Source organism: Symphalangus syndactylus, chromosome 18, assembly GCF_028878055.3.
Source record: "Symphalangus syndactylus isolate Jambi chromosome 18, NHGRI_mSymSyn1-v2.1_pri, whole genome shotgun sequence".
Taxonomy (NCBI): Eukaryota; Metazoa; Chordata; class Mammalia; order Primates; family Hylobatidae; genus Symphalangus; species Symphalangus syndactylus.
In genome coordinates, this window is record NC_072440.2 from 69,698,725 (window position 1) to 69,712,998 (window position 14,274).

General features: G+C 45.7%; 1 protein-coding gene across 5 annotated transcripts in view; it reads left to right on the forward strand.

Annotated features, from left to right (window-relative positions):
• The window catches only part of SYN3 (synapsin III), a 566,138-nt gene that overhangs the window by 326,513 nt on the left and 225,351 nt on the right, over nucleotides 1-14,274 (forward strand). The window lies entirely within an intron of this gene.

Below are 14,274 nucleotides of genomic sequence, written 5' to 3' on the forward strand. Positions count from 1 at the left end.
CCATCACTGAACATTTTGAACTTAGCACACACAAAAATTCTGAACTGTTGTTTGCAATTCTTCCCTTTCTGTTTTTCTGTGGCTGGTGTTTTGGACCCATCGATTTATGTTCAGAGACGTCTGTCTGCCTGCTTACTGGTATGCCTGGCCCTGAGCTGGTAAATGTTTAGTGAAAAAAGAATAGGAGAGAATTTGAAGAATACACAGGCTTCAGGCAAGTAAGGAAGGGGTTGGTGGAGTCTTTAGGCCCCTTTTAAAGGAAGTCACATGATATGCTAGAATCTGAGCCCTTAGATTCTCAAAATAGTCTGCTGCAATACAATATAATGCTGGTCAAATTGTTTCCATTCCTGTCTCTGTTTCTCAGTCTGTAAAATGGGAGACAGTAGAGCATGATTCTTAAGGGCATAGATTCTGGAGTCAGATTGTCTTGGTTCAAATGTAGGTTTTAATTTTTTTGCCCATTGCCTGTTTTGGGACAATTACATTATCATTCTTGAGCCTCAGTTTTTTCCATTTATGGTCTCATAAGATCATTGTGGGGACTCAAGAGAAAAAAAATTATACAAAGCATTAACACTGTGTTTGTCTGACATGAATCCACAGTGTTGGATAATATTATCAAAATAATGGGGTAAGTACTCTATGCAGTAACAAAAGAGGACAAACTGTTGATACAAGCAGCAACAGAGATGAATGTCAAAAACTTCTTGCTGAGCAAAACAAGCCAGTTGCACATAATTCCACTTTTATATGAAACTCTAGCAAAGACAAAATTACTCTATAGTGGCAGAAAGCAGATAAGAGATTGCCTGGGAGCTGGGATGACTACAATGGGTATCAGGGAATTTCGTGGATGATAGAAATGTTCTATCATGGTCCCATATGTGTATCCATTAGTCCATTAGTATTTCATATGTGAAATCTGAACACATAAAACTGATGCCTTTATTGCATGTAAATTATACTCCAGTGAAGTCAATTTTAAAATTAACAAACAAATAAAAACACAATAAAATGAGAGGGTTGAACTACATGAGCCCTAACTGATTCTAGGAAATCCTGCCAGGTGTGGCCCCCTCCTCTCCCTACCAAATAGAGCTTCCTGGGCAGGAGCCCCTTGCCGCCATCCCCCTGCCTCTGGGCCTCCTCCTCCACAAGTCCTGGTCCCTTTCTCTGCCCTCGGGTCAGCCAGTTTAAGCTCTCTGCTTTGTCAACAAACCAACATAAGGGTGCAGGCTGGAGTGGTTCAAGTTCCCAGACATGAGTGGGAGCCCAAGATATTAGCTTATAAAAGGATGAAAATGTCTCCAGCCTCCCTGTGGGCTGGGGGACGCAATGACCTCTCTGGCTGCTAGGGGCTGCTGACCGTGATTCAGGAGTCAGCGTGGGAGGCCTCAGGGCAGTCAGCTGATGGTGATGCTTGAAGATCTGTCATGTTGAGACTAAGACAGATCCCCTTCTAGATAATCAGAATTTCCAGAGCTGTCAAATTCCAGGGCTGGATTTGCAGGGAAGCTGGGGGAAAAAAAACAAACAAAAAACCAAAAAACAAAACAAACAAACAAACAAAAAACAGGAATGATGTTCCAGCCTGCACTAGGTCATTTATACAAATTATTTTGCTTCCCACGCAACATTATGGGCTTGACCTGCTAATAGTAGTGATAGTAATAATAATAGCTAGCATTGATTGAGAATTTACTACGTGCCAAGTACTTCCCTAAGCACTTTACATATATTACCTCAGCTACCCTGTCATGTAGGTGCCACCACTATCCCCATCTTGCTGATGAGGAAATTAGGGCACAGAGAAGATGAGTTATTTACCCAAAGTCTCACAGCTAGAAATGCAGATGTGGGGCTTGAACCCACTCCATCTGATCCAGGAGCCTGCCAAAAGCCTTGTATCCTGCCCCTCAACACACACACAGCCAGGGACCAGAAACGAGGATCTCAGTAAACACTTCCACAGAGGAACCCATTGGTGGCAGTGGAGGCAGATGGAGTGTAACCGCCTCTCACTTCCACCCCCAAATCCTGCGCAATTGCCCCTCATTGGGAAGCCTAAATCACACCTGGAGCCTTAGCTCCCAAGAAGCCTAGGTATGTGGATTTAGCTTTTTGTGATCCTTCCAGAACAGGTAGGCACATTAGAAGGAGAATAGAATGGATGCCGAAGACTGTATCCACCCTGAGAAGCAACACTGAATTGGGGAAAGTCAAAGGCCATGAGGAATACACAGGGTATTAGGAAGGACTCCTGGATAACAAGCAGTAGAAACCAGTGTAAGCATGGTTCCATGCGGATTTAGCCCAAGACCTAGGGGGAATGTCTTGTGGAATCCAGAGGCACAAATAAACCCAGGAATGTCCTAGAATCAGGAAACACTGTCAGGACTTTCTCTTCATCTCGGATCTCAGCCCCACTCTGTGTGTCGTCTTTATCCTTCTCTGTCCCTGCAGATGGGTTCCGCTGCTTCCCAAATCCATGCAGCAGGAAGTGTGGCAGCCATCACAGGGCCATCCTCCCAGGGCGATGTCTGTCTGTCTGTCTGCCTGCCTCTTCTCTGCTCCTCCATCACCCATTCCAAGTTCCCAGGGAAGAGACCTGGTTGACCTTGGATCAGGGTCTCTGCCCCCATCCCTCGGGTCACATGCGTGAAGGCTGGGGCAGCCGGGGATATGTACAAAACAGCAGCTGCCCATACTCTCTCCCCACCTTCCCCTGCACCTAGAGATGAAGGTGGTGGTTAAGATGATAGAGCGGATAAGGTTGTTGGCCCCATAGGCTAAGAACACCCTCTAAGATATATCCTGCATGCGTGTATCCACTCATACTGTTAACCAGCCTAATCAGGGCTCAGGAAGTTTTCCAACTGCTCCCAATGCAAAGAGGCCTCCAAGCTGCTGACACTCAGACACCAGATGAGGGATCGCTTCTGTCCACCCATCGCAGGCCCTTTAAAGCAGCAGACTCAGCTGCTTAATACACCCACGAACCATGACAGCAGTGGCCCTAGACAGTCTGTTTAGTTCTGGACCTTTTCTTGCTCAAATTGCATCTCCTTTAGAGTCTTGGCTCTTTGCTTGGCTCAGCCCTGGCTTTTGGTCCTTTTGAATACTTGTCAGTCCTTGGTTTCCCTGGTGTAAATCTCTGTCCTCTCCACCAGGCTTTGACTAACTGTGGCGCTGTGATCCTATAATGCCCCTCCTTGTCCAGAGTGTCCTCATGAAGGCCACTGCCCATTACCTGAAAACCCACCCCCCAGCTCTTATCAGTCAGCGTCCTGACTGGGCCCATCTGAGATGTCTACACTGAGGGCTTCAAGAGCATCACATGAACTTTCAGCCATTTATACTTGGCCAAACTCTTGGGCCTTGGTTCAGCATTTTGTGAGTTTGGGCTCCACACCAACCTCTATGCCAGACACTGGAACACAGAGATGAATAAGATAAGGCTGTTGCCTTAAGGAGGCCACAGATATGGCAAAGACTGAGCTCCGCCAGGCGCCGGCCATGTTAGACATCAGATAGAAACCAAGAGCCAGCTACTAGGAACCACTCTCCTGGGCCCAGACAGCCAGAGGAGAACTCACAACAGCCCAGAATGTCAGAGATAATTCCGATCCTGGAATAGAAAGCTGGAAGATAAGACGTCTTTGTTAGTTCGTCCTCCATGGGTACAATGAGGTATTCATGCTGTTCCCCTCAGGACTTGAGCAGCATTTTAGGCCCAAGAAACGTCTATGCGTCATCATAATTGTGTGATATGGCTGTCCTCTTTCCACCCCACCCCTTGACAAATCCTAGTTGGGTAAGATAAAGTTCTGTTGATGCTGATGCTGCTGTGATCCCCTTCAATCAAATTTCACTTTGTGGCGTTAGATTTAGACTTCTCAAGAGTTGAAAATCTGGGAGCCTCTTCCTTCCATTGCCTTCGCCCCCCACACTCAGCCACTGTGTAAAGGGATCAGCCAATTCCCCAAGTGCTCCAGGGGCAGACTTTATTGAAAGATACCATGACATGGGAAGAAGGACATGACTTTAAAGTTTAACTATCCTGAATTTGAATCACTTATCAGCTGTGAAGACCTGGACAATTTTTTTTAACCTCTCTGAACCTCAGGTTTTTGTCTTGTTTTGATTTTTTCCAAAGGGTAATATAAGACTTATGGAAATAGCTTTATAAAGTTGATCGCAGGATTCAATGAAACAGCATATGTAAAACCCCCAGTGCTTTGCCTGGCACTTAGTGGATGGTCAGTAAATATGGTTTCCATCTGTAAGTTCTAAGTACATCTGGTGAAGTAAATGAACATGGTTCCCACCTTCAGGAACCTTAAGATCTTTAATGATTGGGCCCACCTGTGTGAAACGTCGTCATCTGTCAAGCAGGCAGTAAGATTTACCTCATAGGATATGTAGAAACTGTTAATCCTCGCTTTACAGATGAAATTACGATGTCCAGGGAGATTGAATGACTAATCCATGGTCACAGAGCCGAGAAGCAGTGGAGTTGGGATTTGAACCTGTCCTTCTGGCTCCAGAGCCCATGGTCCTACCACTTCACTCTGCTGCCTGCACCATCTTGCTGAGCTAGGTTAGTGTGGGGAGTCACCAGGAAGCTGAAGGTAGTGGAAAGGGTTGGATTTGGAGTTCAGCAGGTGAGAATCTGACTTCACAATAATGGTGAAGGTACTCTGCTTCTTCGTTTGGAAAATGACACCAATAACAACCACTGCCTCCAGAGTTCTTGAGTAGATCTGATTAAATCCATTGGTTCAGCAGGCTTGCTGTGTGTTGGGCACTGTCCTAAGTGCTGGGGATGAAGCCTTGAGAAAGACCATGATCTGGCCACAAATGGGTCCCTGCCTTACTATCTAATGAGAGAATAAGATCTCATTGGGAATACTTACCAAACAGAGGTTCGCCATTAGTATTAAGCAAAGTGCTTGCATCTCTACAGGGACTTAGTACAAACAAAACAACACAATAATAATAGCAATAATAATGAGCATGCATTAAACATTTTTTGCTGTGCTGATCACGGTGTTAAGCTCTTTGCATGCATTTTCTCAATCGCCTCAAAACATTGCACATAGGCCTTACAATTGATCCCTATTTTACACATGAGAAACCTGAGGCCCAGAGACATTGCTAGTTGAGCAGTGAAGCTGGTTTTCCAATGTAGGTGGCCTGCTTTCAGAGCCTCGAGTTCTAAATATCACACCATATGGCCTCTATTACATCATGCTACTGCCTCTGGTTGCTTGCCTCTTGGTGATATATTTAGAAACATTTGGAAGCCTTGTAAAGGGCTTTGTCATTAACCATGGAGGATTTAGACCACAAGTCTCTATACCTGGTCTTGATCCTGCACCTACTTTAGACATAAAGAGACTTTGGGCCACAGGCTGGGGAGCAGCACCCCATGGCACTTGCTGGCAAGGCCCCACAGCCTTGGTAGTTACCTCACCACTGGCCTTGACATCACTGCTGGCCAAGCCAAGAGCCTGGTTTGTATCTTGCATCTAAAAGCCTGATCATAGGCTTTTATGAAGCTGTATCTTTCAGAGAACTTCCTGGATATGACCTCACTTGTCCTCCATCATCTTCCCCAGAAACGGTGGCTGGCAGCTTCATCCCAGATTTATAGATTGTGCAGCTGGAGGTGTCAGAAAAAAGTTACTTTTTCTAGGTCACCCAGTAAAGTTGGGTGCAAAGATGCCCCCAACCCCCAAGTGTCCTGAATCCCAGTCCTGGGATGGCATCTGAAGCCGTAATGGCCAGAGAGCTGAAGTCACACACCAAAAGACAACTCTTGACTCTCAACCCAAGACTCTTTCCCCTGCATGGCACTGGAGTCATTGTTTCATTGAAAATATATTTATTGATCATTTACTGCATGCCAGGAGCTGGGCTGGGCACTAGGGATGCCGGGGTGGATAAGGCAGATATGTCCTGCTGTTATGGAGCTCATAGGCCAGCAGGGAAGATAGCCAGGTGACAAGCAGTCACCACTGGGGTGAGTGTCATGGAGAGAAAAGCGCAGGGACTCTGGGACCATGCAATCTGGTGACATGCCTTGTCCAGGGGGTCAGAAAAGGCCATCCTGGAAAGTGATGTTTGTGGTGACACATACAGGGTGACAGAATGTTTCAGGTGAGGTGGAAGATGTGCTCCAGGCAGAGATACAGCCTGTGCAACCAGAGAGGGCACTCTAGAAACCAAAACATGGCAAAAGGGAGAGTGGCAAGTGATGTGCTGGGTAGGTAAAGGTAAGGCACGGAAGGCTTTGAGATCTGTATTAGTTCTGTATGCTTCGTAACAAGCTATCACAAATTTAGCATTGCAAGACAACACCCACTTATTACATCACAGTTTCTGTGCCTCAAGAGATGCCAGAACCTGAATTTTTCAGCAAATCCTGAGGAAATACACCATTCAGGTGGGGATACTTGATAAGAAAACTCACAATATTATTGTCTATAAACGTGAGATGAGAACCTTAAGCAACACTTAGACCAGAATCCTCTTGAACACATTGTCAACTCATCCTCTCCCATCAAGTTATGTGGGAAATCAAACAGAGATCAGAATACCGGTCTATTGATTCACGATGAGAAAATCAGCTGAAATGGGAAGATCCTGGATTCTGCAAGTCTAGCCCATTCTAAAGGCAGAAACACATGGGAAGCCACAGTTTACCCAGGTGGCTGCTCAGTAAGCTGAGTGTCGAAGTGATGGGAACCAATTAAAGCACATGTTTAATGGTATCCGACCATTACATGGTCTGATGTAGCCACCTCACAGTAGGTTTAGTTGGGCCAATGGGATGAAATATATTCAAGGTATGCATTTAGTAAATGGTAGCCACCATTACAATGATTATTCTTTGTCTTAGGAAATGTCCTTGTCTAAGGGTGGTAAACTAGGTGACTTCTATAGTGCTGATGTGCTCTGATCTCAAGGGCAATTATTACTTATCCAGGGAAATAGTCTAGAATCTGCGCATTGCCCTCATGAAAATCAAAGCCTTTACCACTGTCATCCCCCTGATGAGCATTAGTAGTAGTATTATAGAAAGCAGTCATTATCTATGAATGACTGCCTATGTTTAGGGCACACTATTAAGTCCTGCTAAAGTTTACTACAGCCCTGTAGAGTAGTTTTATCACTCTCATTTTGTAGATGAAGAAAGAAGAAACTGAGGGTCAAAGCAGTACAATCATTTGCCCAAGGTCACCCAGCAAGTGAATGGAAGAGAAGGGATTCCAGTGACCTTCAACACAAGCCCTAGTGAAGCACAGTGAAAATGGATCATACTTCACATGCCTGCTGAGCAAGTGGATGCTGTAAATTCAATCTTTTCTCTCCCACTCAAGAAAATAGATTAGATTGCAAGTCAGTGAGAGTGATGTCATTATGGGGGTAACCTTGAACCCACTCTAATTTATTAAAAGAGGAAGTATTTGTACAAACATGAGTACTCTTACTAATACAGTGACTGCTGGCTTGGAAGTTTCTAAACATGTGGTAGCGGGACTTCAGTCCCCATCACTGTAGTTCCCAGTTACTTTGGAGGATCCCCTGAAGGTGCCTCCCATCTGCCCACAAAGCAGGTGACCAGCTGTAATTATGTGTGGGTATCAGCCCCCTTCTTCCTCTCCCACTGGCTCTGCCTGCAACTTATCCATGTCCATCATCCACATGGAGTCAACTGTCCACTGAATCGGGATCATGCTTTTGCCCCCACACCATGAAGTAGTACATTCATTCATTCACTCACTCATTCATTTAATATTTATTGAGGATCCACTTTGTACCATGCACTGCTCTCAAGCCGGGAAAGAGGATGGTGAACTAGAATGAGAGGTCCCTGTTCTTGTATAGCCGATCATCTAGTTGTGGGTAGGGGGAACAGACAATTAACAAATGGATAGCTGAATAAATGAGCAAGAAAACTTCAGACAGAGTTCAGAACTAAAAAGAAAATAAATAAAACTGTCTGGCTGGAGAAGCACTAGTTAGGATGGGGTAACCCCACCCCACGTATCCTGGGCCCACCGTTGAGCTCACTGGCACCTTCTGTGGTCAGTTCCCAGGCATGCAGACAGACATTGCCTTCCTGCATCTCCTCTTCTCCTTCTGAAGACTTTCTCTGGTGCCACGGGAGTGTGCTCTGCCCACACACAGGGACTGACTACCCATCCCACCCCCAGGGCAACCTTCAACCCACGAGGGCAAGAGCCCGTTGGATAAATACTTCAACTCCTCTATCTCTTAGTGGGACAGTTTGGAGGCATGTTCCACACCACACCTCAGGGGTCTCCAACAAGACTGAGCCTCAGTTTCCCTCAAGGGTAACCAACTCAGTAACACATCCTGTTAACACACCCATCTGTGTCACACTTTCGTGGCTCCCCCAACCTCTTGTGCTCCCTGAGATTGCCTTGCAAATAATCCACCTATACCAAGTCTCTTTTGGTGTCTGATTGGCAGGAAGCCAAACTGAGATACATGGTCAAGGTCAGCCTCTCCGAGAAACTGATGTTTGAGCCGAGATCCAAATCATGTGAAGTAACCAAGATGCAGAGGTCTGGAGGGGAGGGCTTTCCAGCTAAAAAGAGGAGCAAGAGCTCAAGCACTAAGACAGAAAAGAGCTGATGTAGGCTGGGCCCAGAGGCAACTGGTATGGCCGGAGCACAGGAAGCACAGGGGAGCATGATGGGAGATGAAGCTGGAGAAATAGGCAATTAAACTTCATTCCACCCTGGTGATAGTTCCCTTTGCTGTGCAGAAGCTCTGGTTTAATTAGATCTCACTTGTCAATGTTTGCTTCTGTTGCAATTGCTTTTGGCATCTTCATCATGAAACCTTTGCCAGTGCCTACGTCCTGAATGGTATTGCCTAGATTTTCTTCTAGGGTTTTTATAGTTTTGGGTTTTACATTTAAGTCTTTAATCCATTTTGAGTTGATTTTTGTGTATGGTGTAAGGAAGGGGTCCAGTTTCAGTGTTCTGCATATGGCTAGCCAGTTCTCCCAGCACCACTTATTAAATAGGGAATCCTTTCCCCATTGCTTGTTTGGTCAGGTTTATCAAAGATCAGATGGTTGTAGGTATACAGGTATCTCCCTGCAGAATGGGAGAAAGTTCTTGCAATCTATCCATCTGACAAAGGTCTAACATCTAGTATTTATAAGATACTTAAACAAATTTACAAGAAAAACAAACAATCCCGTTAAAAAGTGGGCAAAGGACATGAACAGACACTTCTTAAAAGAAGACATACATGCGGCCAACAAACATGAAAAAGCTCAACATCACTGATCATTAGAGAAATGCAAATCCAAACTACAATGAGATGCCATCTCACGCCACTCTGAATGGCTATTATTGAAAAGTCAAAAAACAAAAGATGCTGGTGAGGTTGTGGAGAAAAGAACACTTTTACACTGTTGGTGGGAGCATAAATTAGTTCAACCCTTGTGGAAGACAGTGTGGCAATTCTTCAAAAACCTAGAGGCAGAAATACCATTTGACCCAGCAACCCCATTACTAGGTGTATACCCCAAGGAATATAAATCATTCTATTATAAAGATATGTGTATGCAGCACTATTCACAATAGCAAAGCACTATTCACAATAGCAGCACTATTCACAATGGCAAAGGCATGGAATCAACCTAAATGCCCATCAATGGTAGACTGGATAAGGAAAATGTGGTACATATACACCATGGAATAATATGCAGCCATTAAAAAGAATGAGATCATGTCCTTTGCAGGGACATGAATGGGGCTGGAAGCCATTATCCTCAGCAAACTAATGCAGGAACAGAAAACCAAATAATGCATGTTCTCACTTATAAGTGGGGGCAGAATGATGAGAACACAAGGACACATGGGGGAAACAACACACACTGGGCCTTGCAGGAGGGTGGAGGTGGGAGGAGGGAGAGCCGCCGGAACAATAACTAATGGATGCTGGGCTTAATACCTAGGTGATGGGATGATCCATGCAGCAAACCACCATGGCCACATATGTAAGAAAGCTGCACATCCTGCACATGTATCCCTGAACTTAAAGTAACAGTTGGGGGAAAAAAAAAAAACTTCATTCCAGTTTCAATGCAAGCATTGGAGGGTTTTAGACAGGGAAGGGACTGCAACTGATTCTATCTTCTATCTGTAGAAGATCTTCTGGGTGCTTTGTTGAGAATGGGTTGTGGGATAGTAAGAATGGAGGCTGAGGAACCACTTAAGGGGCCAGTTCAGCTGAAACAAGAGTGTCACCGTTGCCCTTAAATAGTTTCTTCAGGTTTTTCCTCTAATGCCCTCCTGGCCTTTGAGGATGTAATGCAGACAAAGAGACCAGGGAAGTCCAGATCCATTTTGTCCCGTTCAAGCTTCTTTTCTCCAAACCATGTCGTATCCCAGCACCCTCCCCCTTGCAAAACATGAGCTCTCATACATGAAAATGAAGGCTGATTCAGATGCACTGGGGAGTGGCAGAGATAGGAGATGAGAGCTGTTGTCATCAACAGCCAGATCACAGTGCCACATTTTGTGGGCATGACACTTGTAAAGCCCATATGGATACAGAGTTCGGATCCCCTCTGAGTAACCCCAAAAGAATCTATACTGGGGCCGAGTGTGGTGGCTCACACCGTAATCCCAGCACTTTGGGAGGCCAAGGCAGGCAGATCACGATGTCAGGACATCAAGACCATCCTGGCCAACATGGTGAAACCCCGTCTCTACTAAAAATACAAAAATTAGCTGGGCATGGTGGCATGTGCCTATAATCCCAGCTACTTGGGAGGCTGAGGCAAGAGAATCTCTTGAACCTGGGAGGCGGAGGTTGCAGTGAGCCAAGATCGTGCCACTGCACTCCAGCCTGGTGACAGAATAAGACTTCATCTCAAAAAAAAAAAAAATCTATACTGGGTTACTAGTTATTATTATCTAGACTTTATTGAATATTTCATGGGAAATGTGAAGACTAGAGTTCACATGGCACATCTTACATATTCCTGTTTCTCCAAGACGCTCTCCTAGGATAAAAAAGAGATGAAAAGGAGGCATGTACCAGAAGGGAGCCAGAGCAAGCAGGGCCTTGTATGTCATGCTCAGGAGAGCTTTTACATATTTTGGGGATTATGCAAAAAATAAGACTCAAACTACACATAGCAGAGAACAGGGCTACAAAGACCAACATCAGACTAAATGTTGACTAAGCTTATTTGCTTCCTGAGGTTGCTATAACAAATGACCATACACTTAGTGGCTTAAAACAACACAAATTTATGATCTTCCTGTTTGGAGGTCAGAAGTCTAAACTGGGTCAGCAGGGCTAGTTCTTTCTGGAGGATCTAGGGGAGGACCTGTTTCCTGATCTTTTCCAGCTCTGGAGGCTGCCTGCATGCCTTGGCTCATGGCCCCTGCCTCGGGTCACTCTAACCTGTGCCTCAGTCATCACATCTCCTCCTCTCACTCTGACTCTTCTGCCTCCTAATTTCACAGACCCATCAGCCCACGCATAGAATGCAAGATAATCTCCCCATCTCAAGATCGTTCACTTCATCATATCAGCAAAGTCCCTTTTGGCATGCAAAGTGATCTATTTACTGGCTCTGGGAATTAGGACATAGGCATCTTTGGAGTGGAGGGATGGGGAATTGTTCTAAAGACTGAAAGCAAAAGTTTGTGCCAAGTTTCGTAAGAAATAGTTAAATCCTGTTTTATGGCCTCAGTTGGCATCCCAGCTCTGGAGCGGGGATGACCCTGTGCATTGTGTCCCCACTCCCAGGAAACCAGGGCATGCTTTATTGGGATCATCCTCCAAAGTAGCAAAAAAACCTGCTGTGGTGGAAAGAAACCCCTGGGCATGGGTTCTCATCTCTGCACAGAAGAGGTGTTGTGTTGTGTTGTGTTGTGTTGTGTTTTGTGTTGTGTTGTGTTTGAGACAGAATCTCGCCCTGTCACCCAGGCTGGAGTGCAATGGCACGATTTTGGCTCACTGCAACCTCCACCTTCTGGATTCAAGCAATCCTCCTGCCTCAGACTCCCGAGTAGCTGGGATTACAGGTGTGCACCACCACACATGGCTAATTTTTTGTATCTTTAGTAGAGACGAGTTTCACCATGTTGGCCAGGCTGGTCTCAAACTCCTGAGCTCATGATCTGCCCACCTCGGCCTCCCAAAGTGCTGGGATTACAGGCATGAGCCACCGTGCTCGGCCCAGAAGAGGTGTTTGGCCCACACCTCTCAGCATCTGCCTCCTCCCTGCGGCCAGGTTTTTCAGGATGCCAGAGTTCTAATGGCATCCTTCCCTCTCTTGTGCCACTTCTAGACATGTCAAAATTTACTCTCTCTCTGTCCCCCGCACTTGACTGATCTCTTTATGACAACATGGCTGTCACTTACTGGGCATTTAATACATGAAAAAAATAAAAACTTTATTGAGCTCTTACTATTTGTCAGACACTATACGAAGAGGTTCATATAGATTATCACACTGAATCCTTCCAGAAATCCTATTAGATAAGTAATGTTACTGTCCCCCATTTTATTAACAGGAAAAGGAGAAGAAGACACTGAGGCACAGAAAGGTTAGGTAACTTGCCTAAGATCACTCAGCTGGGAATAGGCAGTCTTCGTTGGACTCTGGTCTTCTGACCTGGAATTTATGCTCTTACAAAATTACCCTTCTGAGTCCCAGATACGTGGGAGGCTGAGATGGGAGGCTCACTTGAGCCCAGGAGTTTGAGGCCACCCTGGGCAACATAGCAAGACCCTATCTCTAAAAACAAAACAAAACATAAAAGTACTCTATATTGGAAGAGGTGAATGGATGGGGGCAGGAAATGCACTGACTGTTGTTAAATAGCATTGGCTTAGGTGCTAGAAAGTCTAGATTCCTATCCTGCTTCACCACTCCTTGCTGGATAACTTGGACTAGTTGCTTCCCCTCTCTGGGCCTCAGTTTCAACAGATACAACATGAGAGGCTGCATAGAAAGGAGCAGGTTTGCTCTGACACTAGCTTTCTGTGTGTCTAATGCTGGTAGCCTGTTGGTTACCACCCCACCTTGCTTTGACCTTTAAATATGCCCACAAGATGTGGCGTTTGCTGTCACATGGCCACATACGGTCAGCAGCACCAGGGCTAGGTTCCTGAGGCCCCCTCACGTGGCACGGCCTACGGCTCCCCCATCCCTGGGGCCTCCGGCAAGGATCCAGGCGGCAGCCGGCAGCCGCAAGCATGTGCTGTTTCTGTGGTTTCTACTTAGAACAGTTTCGTGTTTCAACCTGCCAGTTCCTTAAAAGCATTAGCTTGAGGTTTTGCTGAATGACTCCGCTCTATTTTCATAAAGGGGTGGAGGGGCTCCTCCTGGGAGCCGAGCCCAGAGCTGAAATTCCACATGAATTAAGGGTATATAGAGCTTGGAAGTTCGTCTCCTGAAAATAGTCTGGCTTGGGGTGACTTTCAGAGAATAGGGAGAGTTCCTCCACCAGCCAGATTCTTGGGCCCAACTTGTCTAAGAGGCTGCCTCCATTCCCTTATCTGGGCCTCAGTTTCTCCATATCTTACATGAGGGGGCTGGATCCTCTCTCCAGATTCTAGGCAGTCCCCATGTCTCTGTTTAGTGTATATGAAAGTAATGAGCCCAGTAGTAGCCAACACATGTATAGCCCTTCCTGCACTGTTCTAAGCACTTTATAAATGTCGATCCTCTGAAGTGAACACTCTTCCTGTCCCCATTTTATAGATGGGAAACAGAAGCAAGTGATGTTGACAAATTTGCCCATGCTCACATTACCTTCAAGTGGTCAAGTCGGGAGTTGAACCCTGGTGATCTGGCTCCAGGGCCCTTGCTGCTGGCTCTCTCAAAATAAGACCTTTCTGGCGGCAGAGGGCTTACTATTGAGCAGAGCACAGTAGGTGTGATCTCAGAGGGCTCAGGTTTGAGTCTTGGATTCATCATCTGCGTGAACTTGGGAAAGTCACTCAATTTTTTGGAACCTCCATTTTCTCATCAATGAAATGGAGCTAGTTGAACCCATGTTGCTGATCTGCTATAGCGTGTAGGGAATTTGAGGTGATGATTATTTATGGAGAAGCTCGGGACCAAGACAAGCAGTCTCCTAACACAGGCTTTTATTATTATTCCCATATTTCACATCCCCTACTCCCGCCCTCGGTTCTGGGGTTATTAGCTAGATCTGCTTTTACTAGGGAGGGACTCCAGAAGGAAGGTCCAAT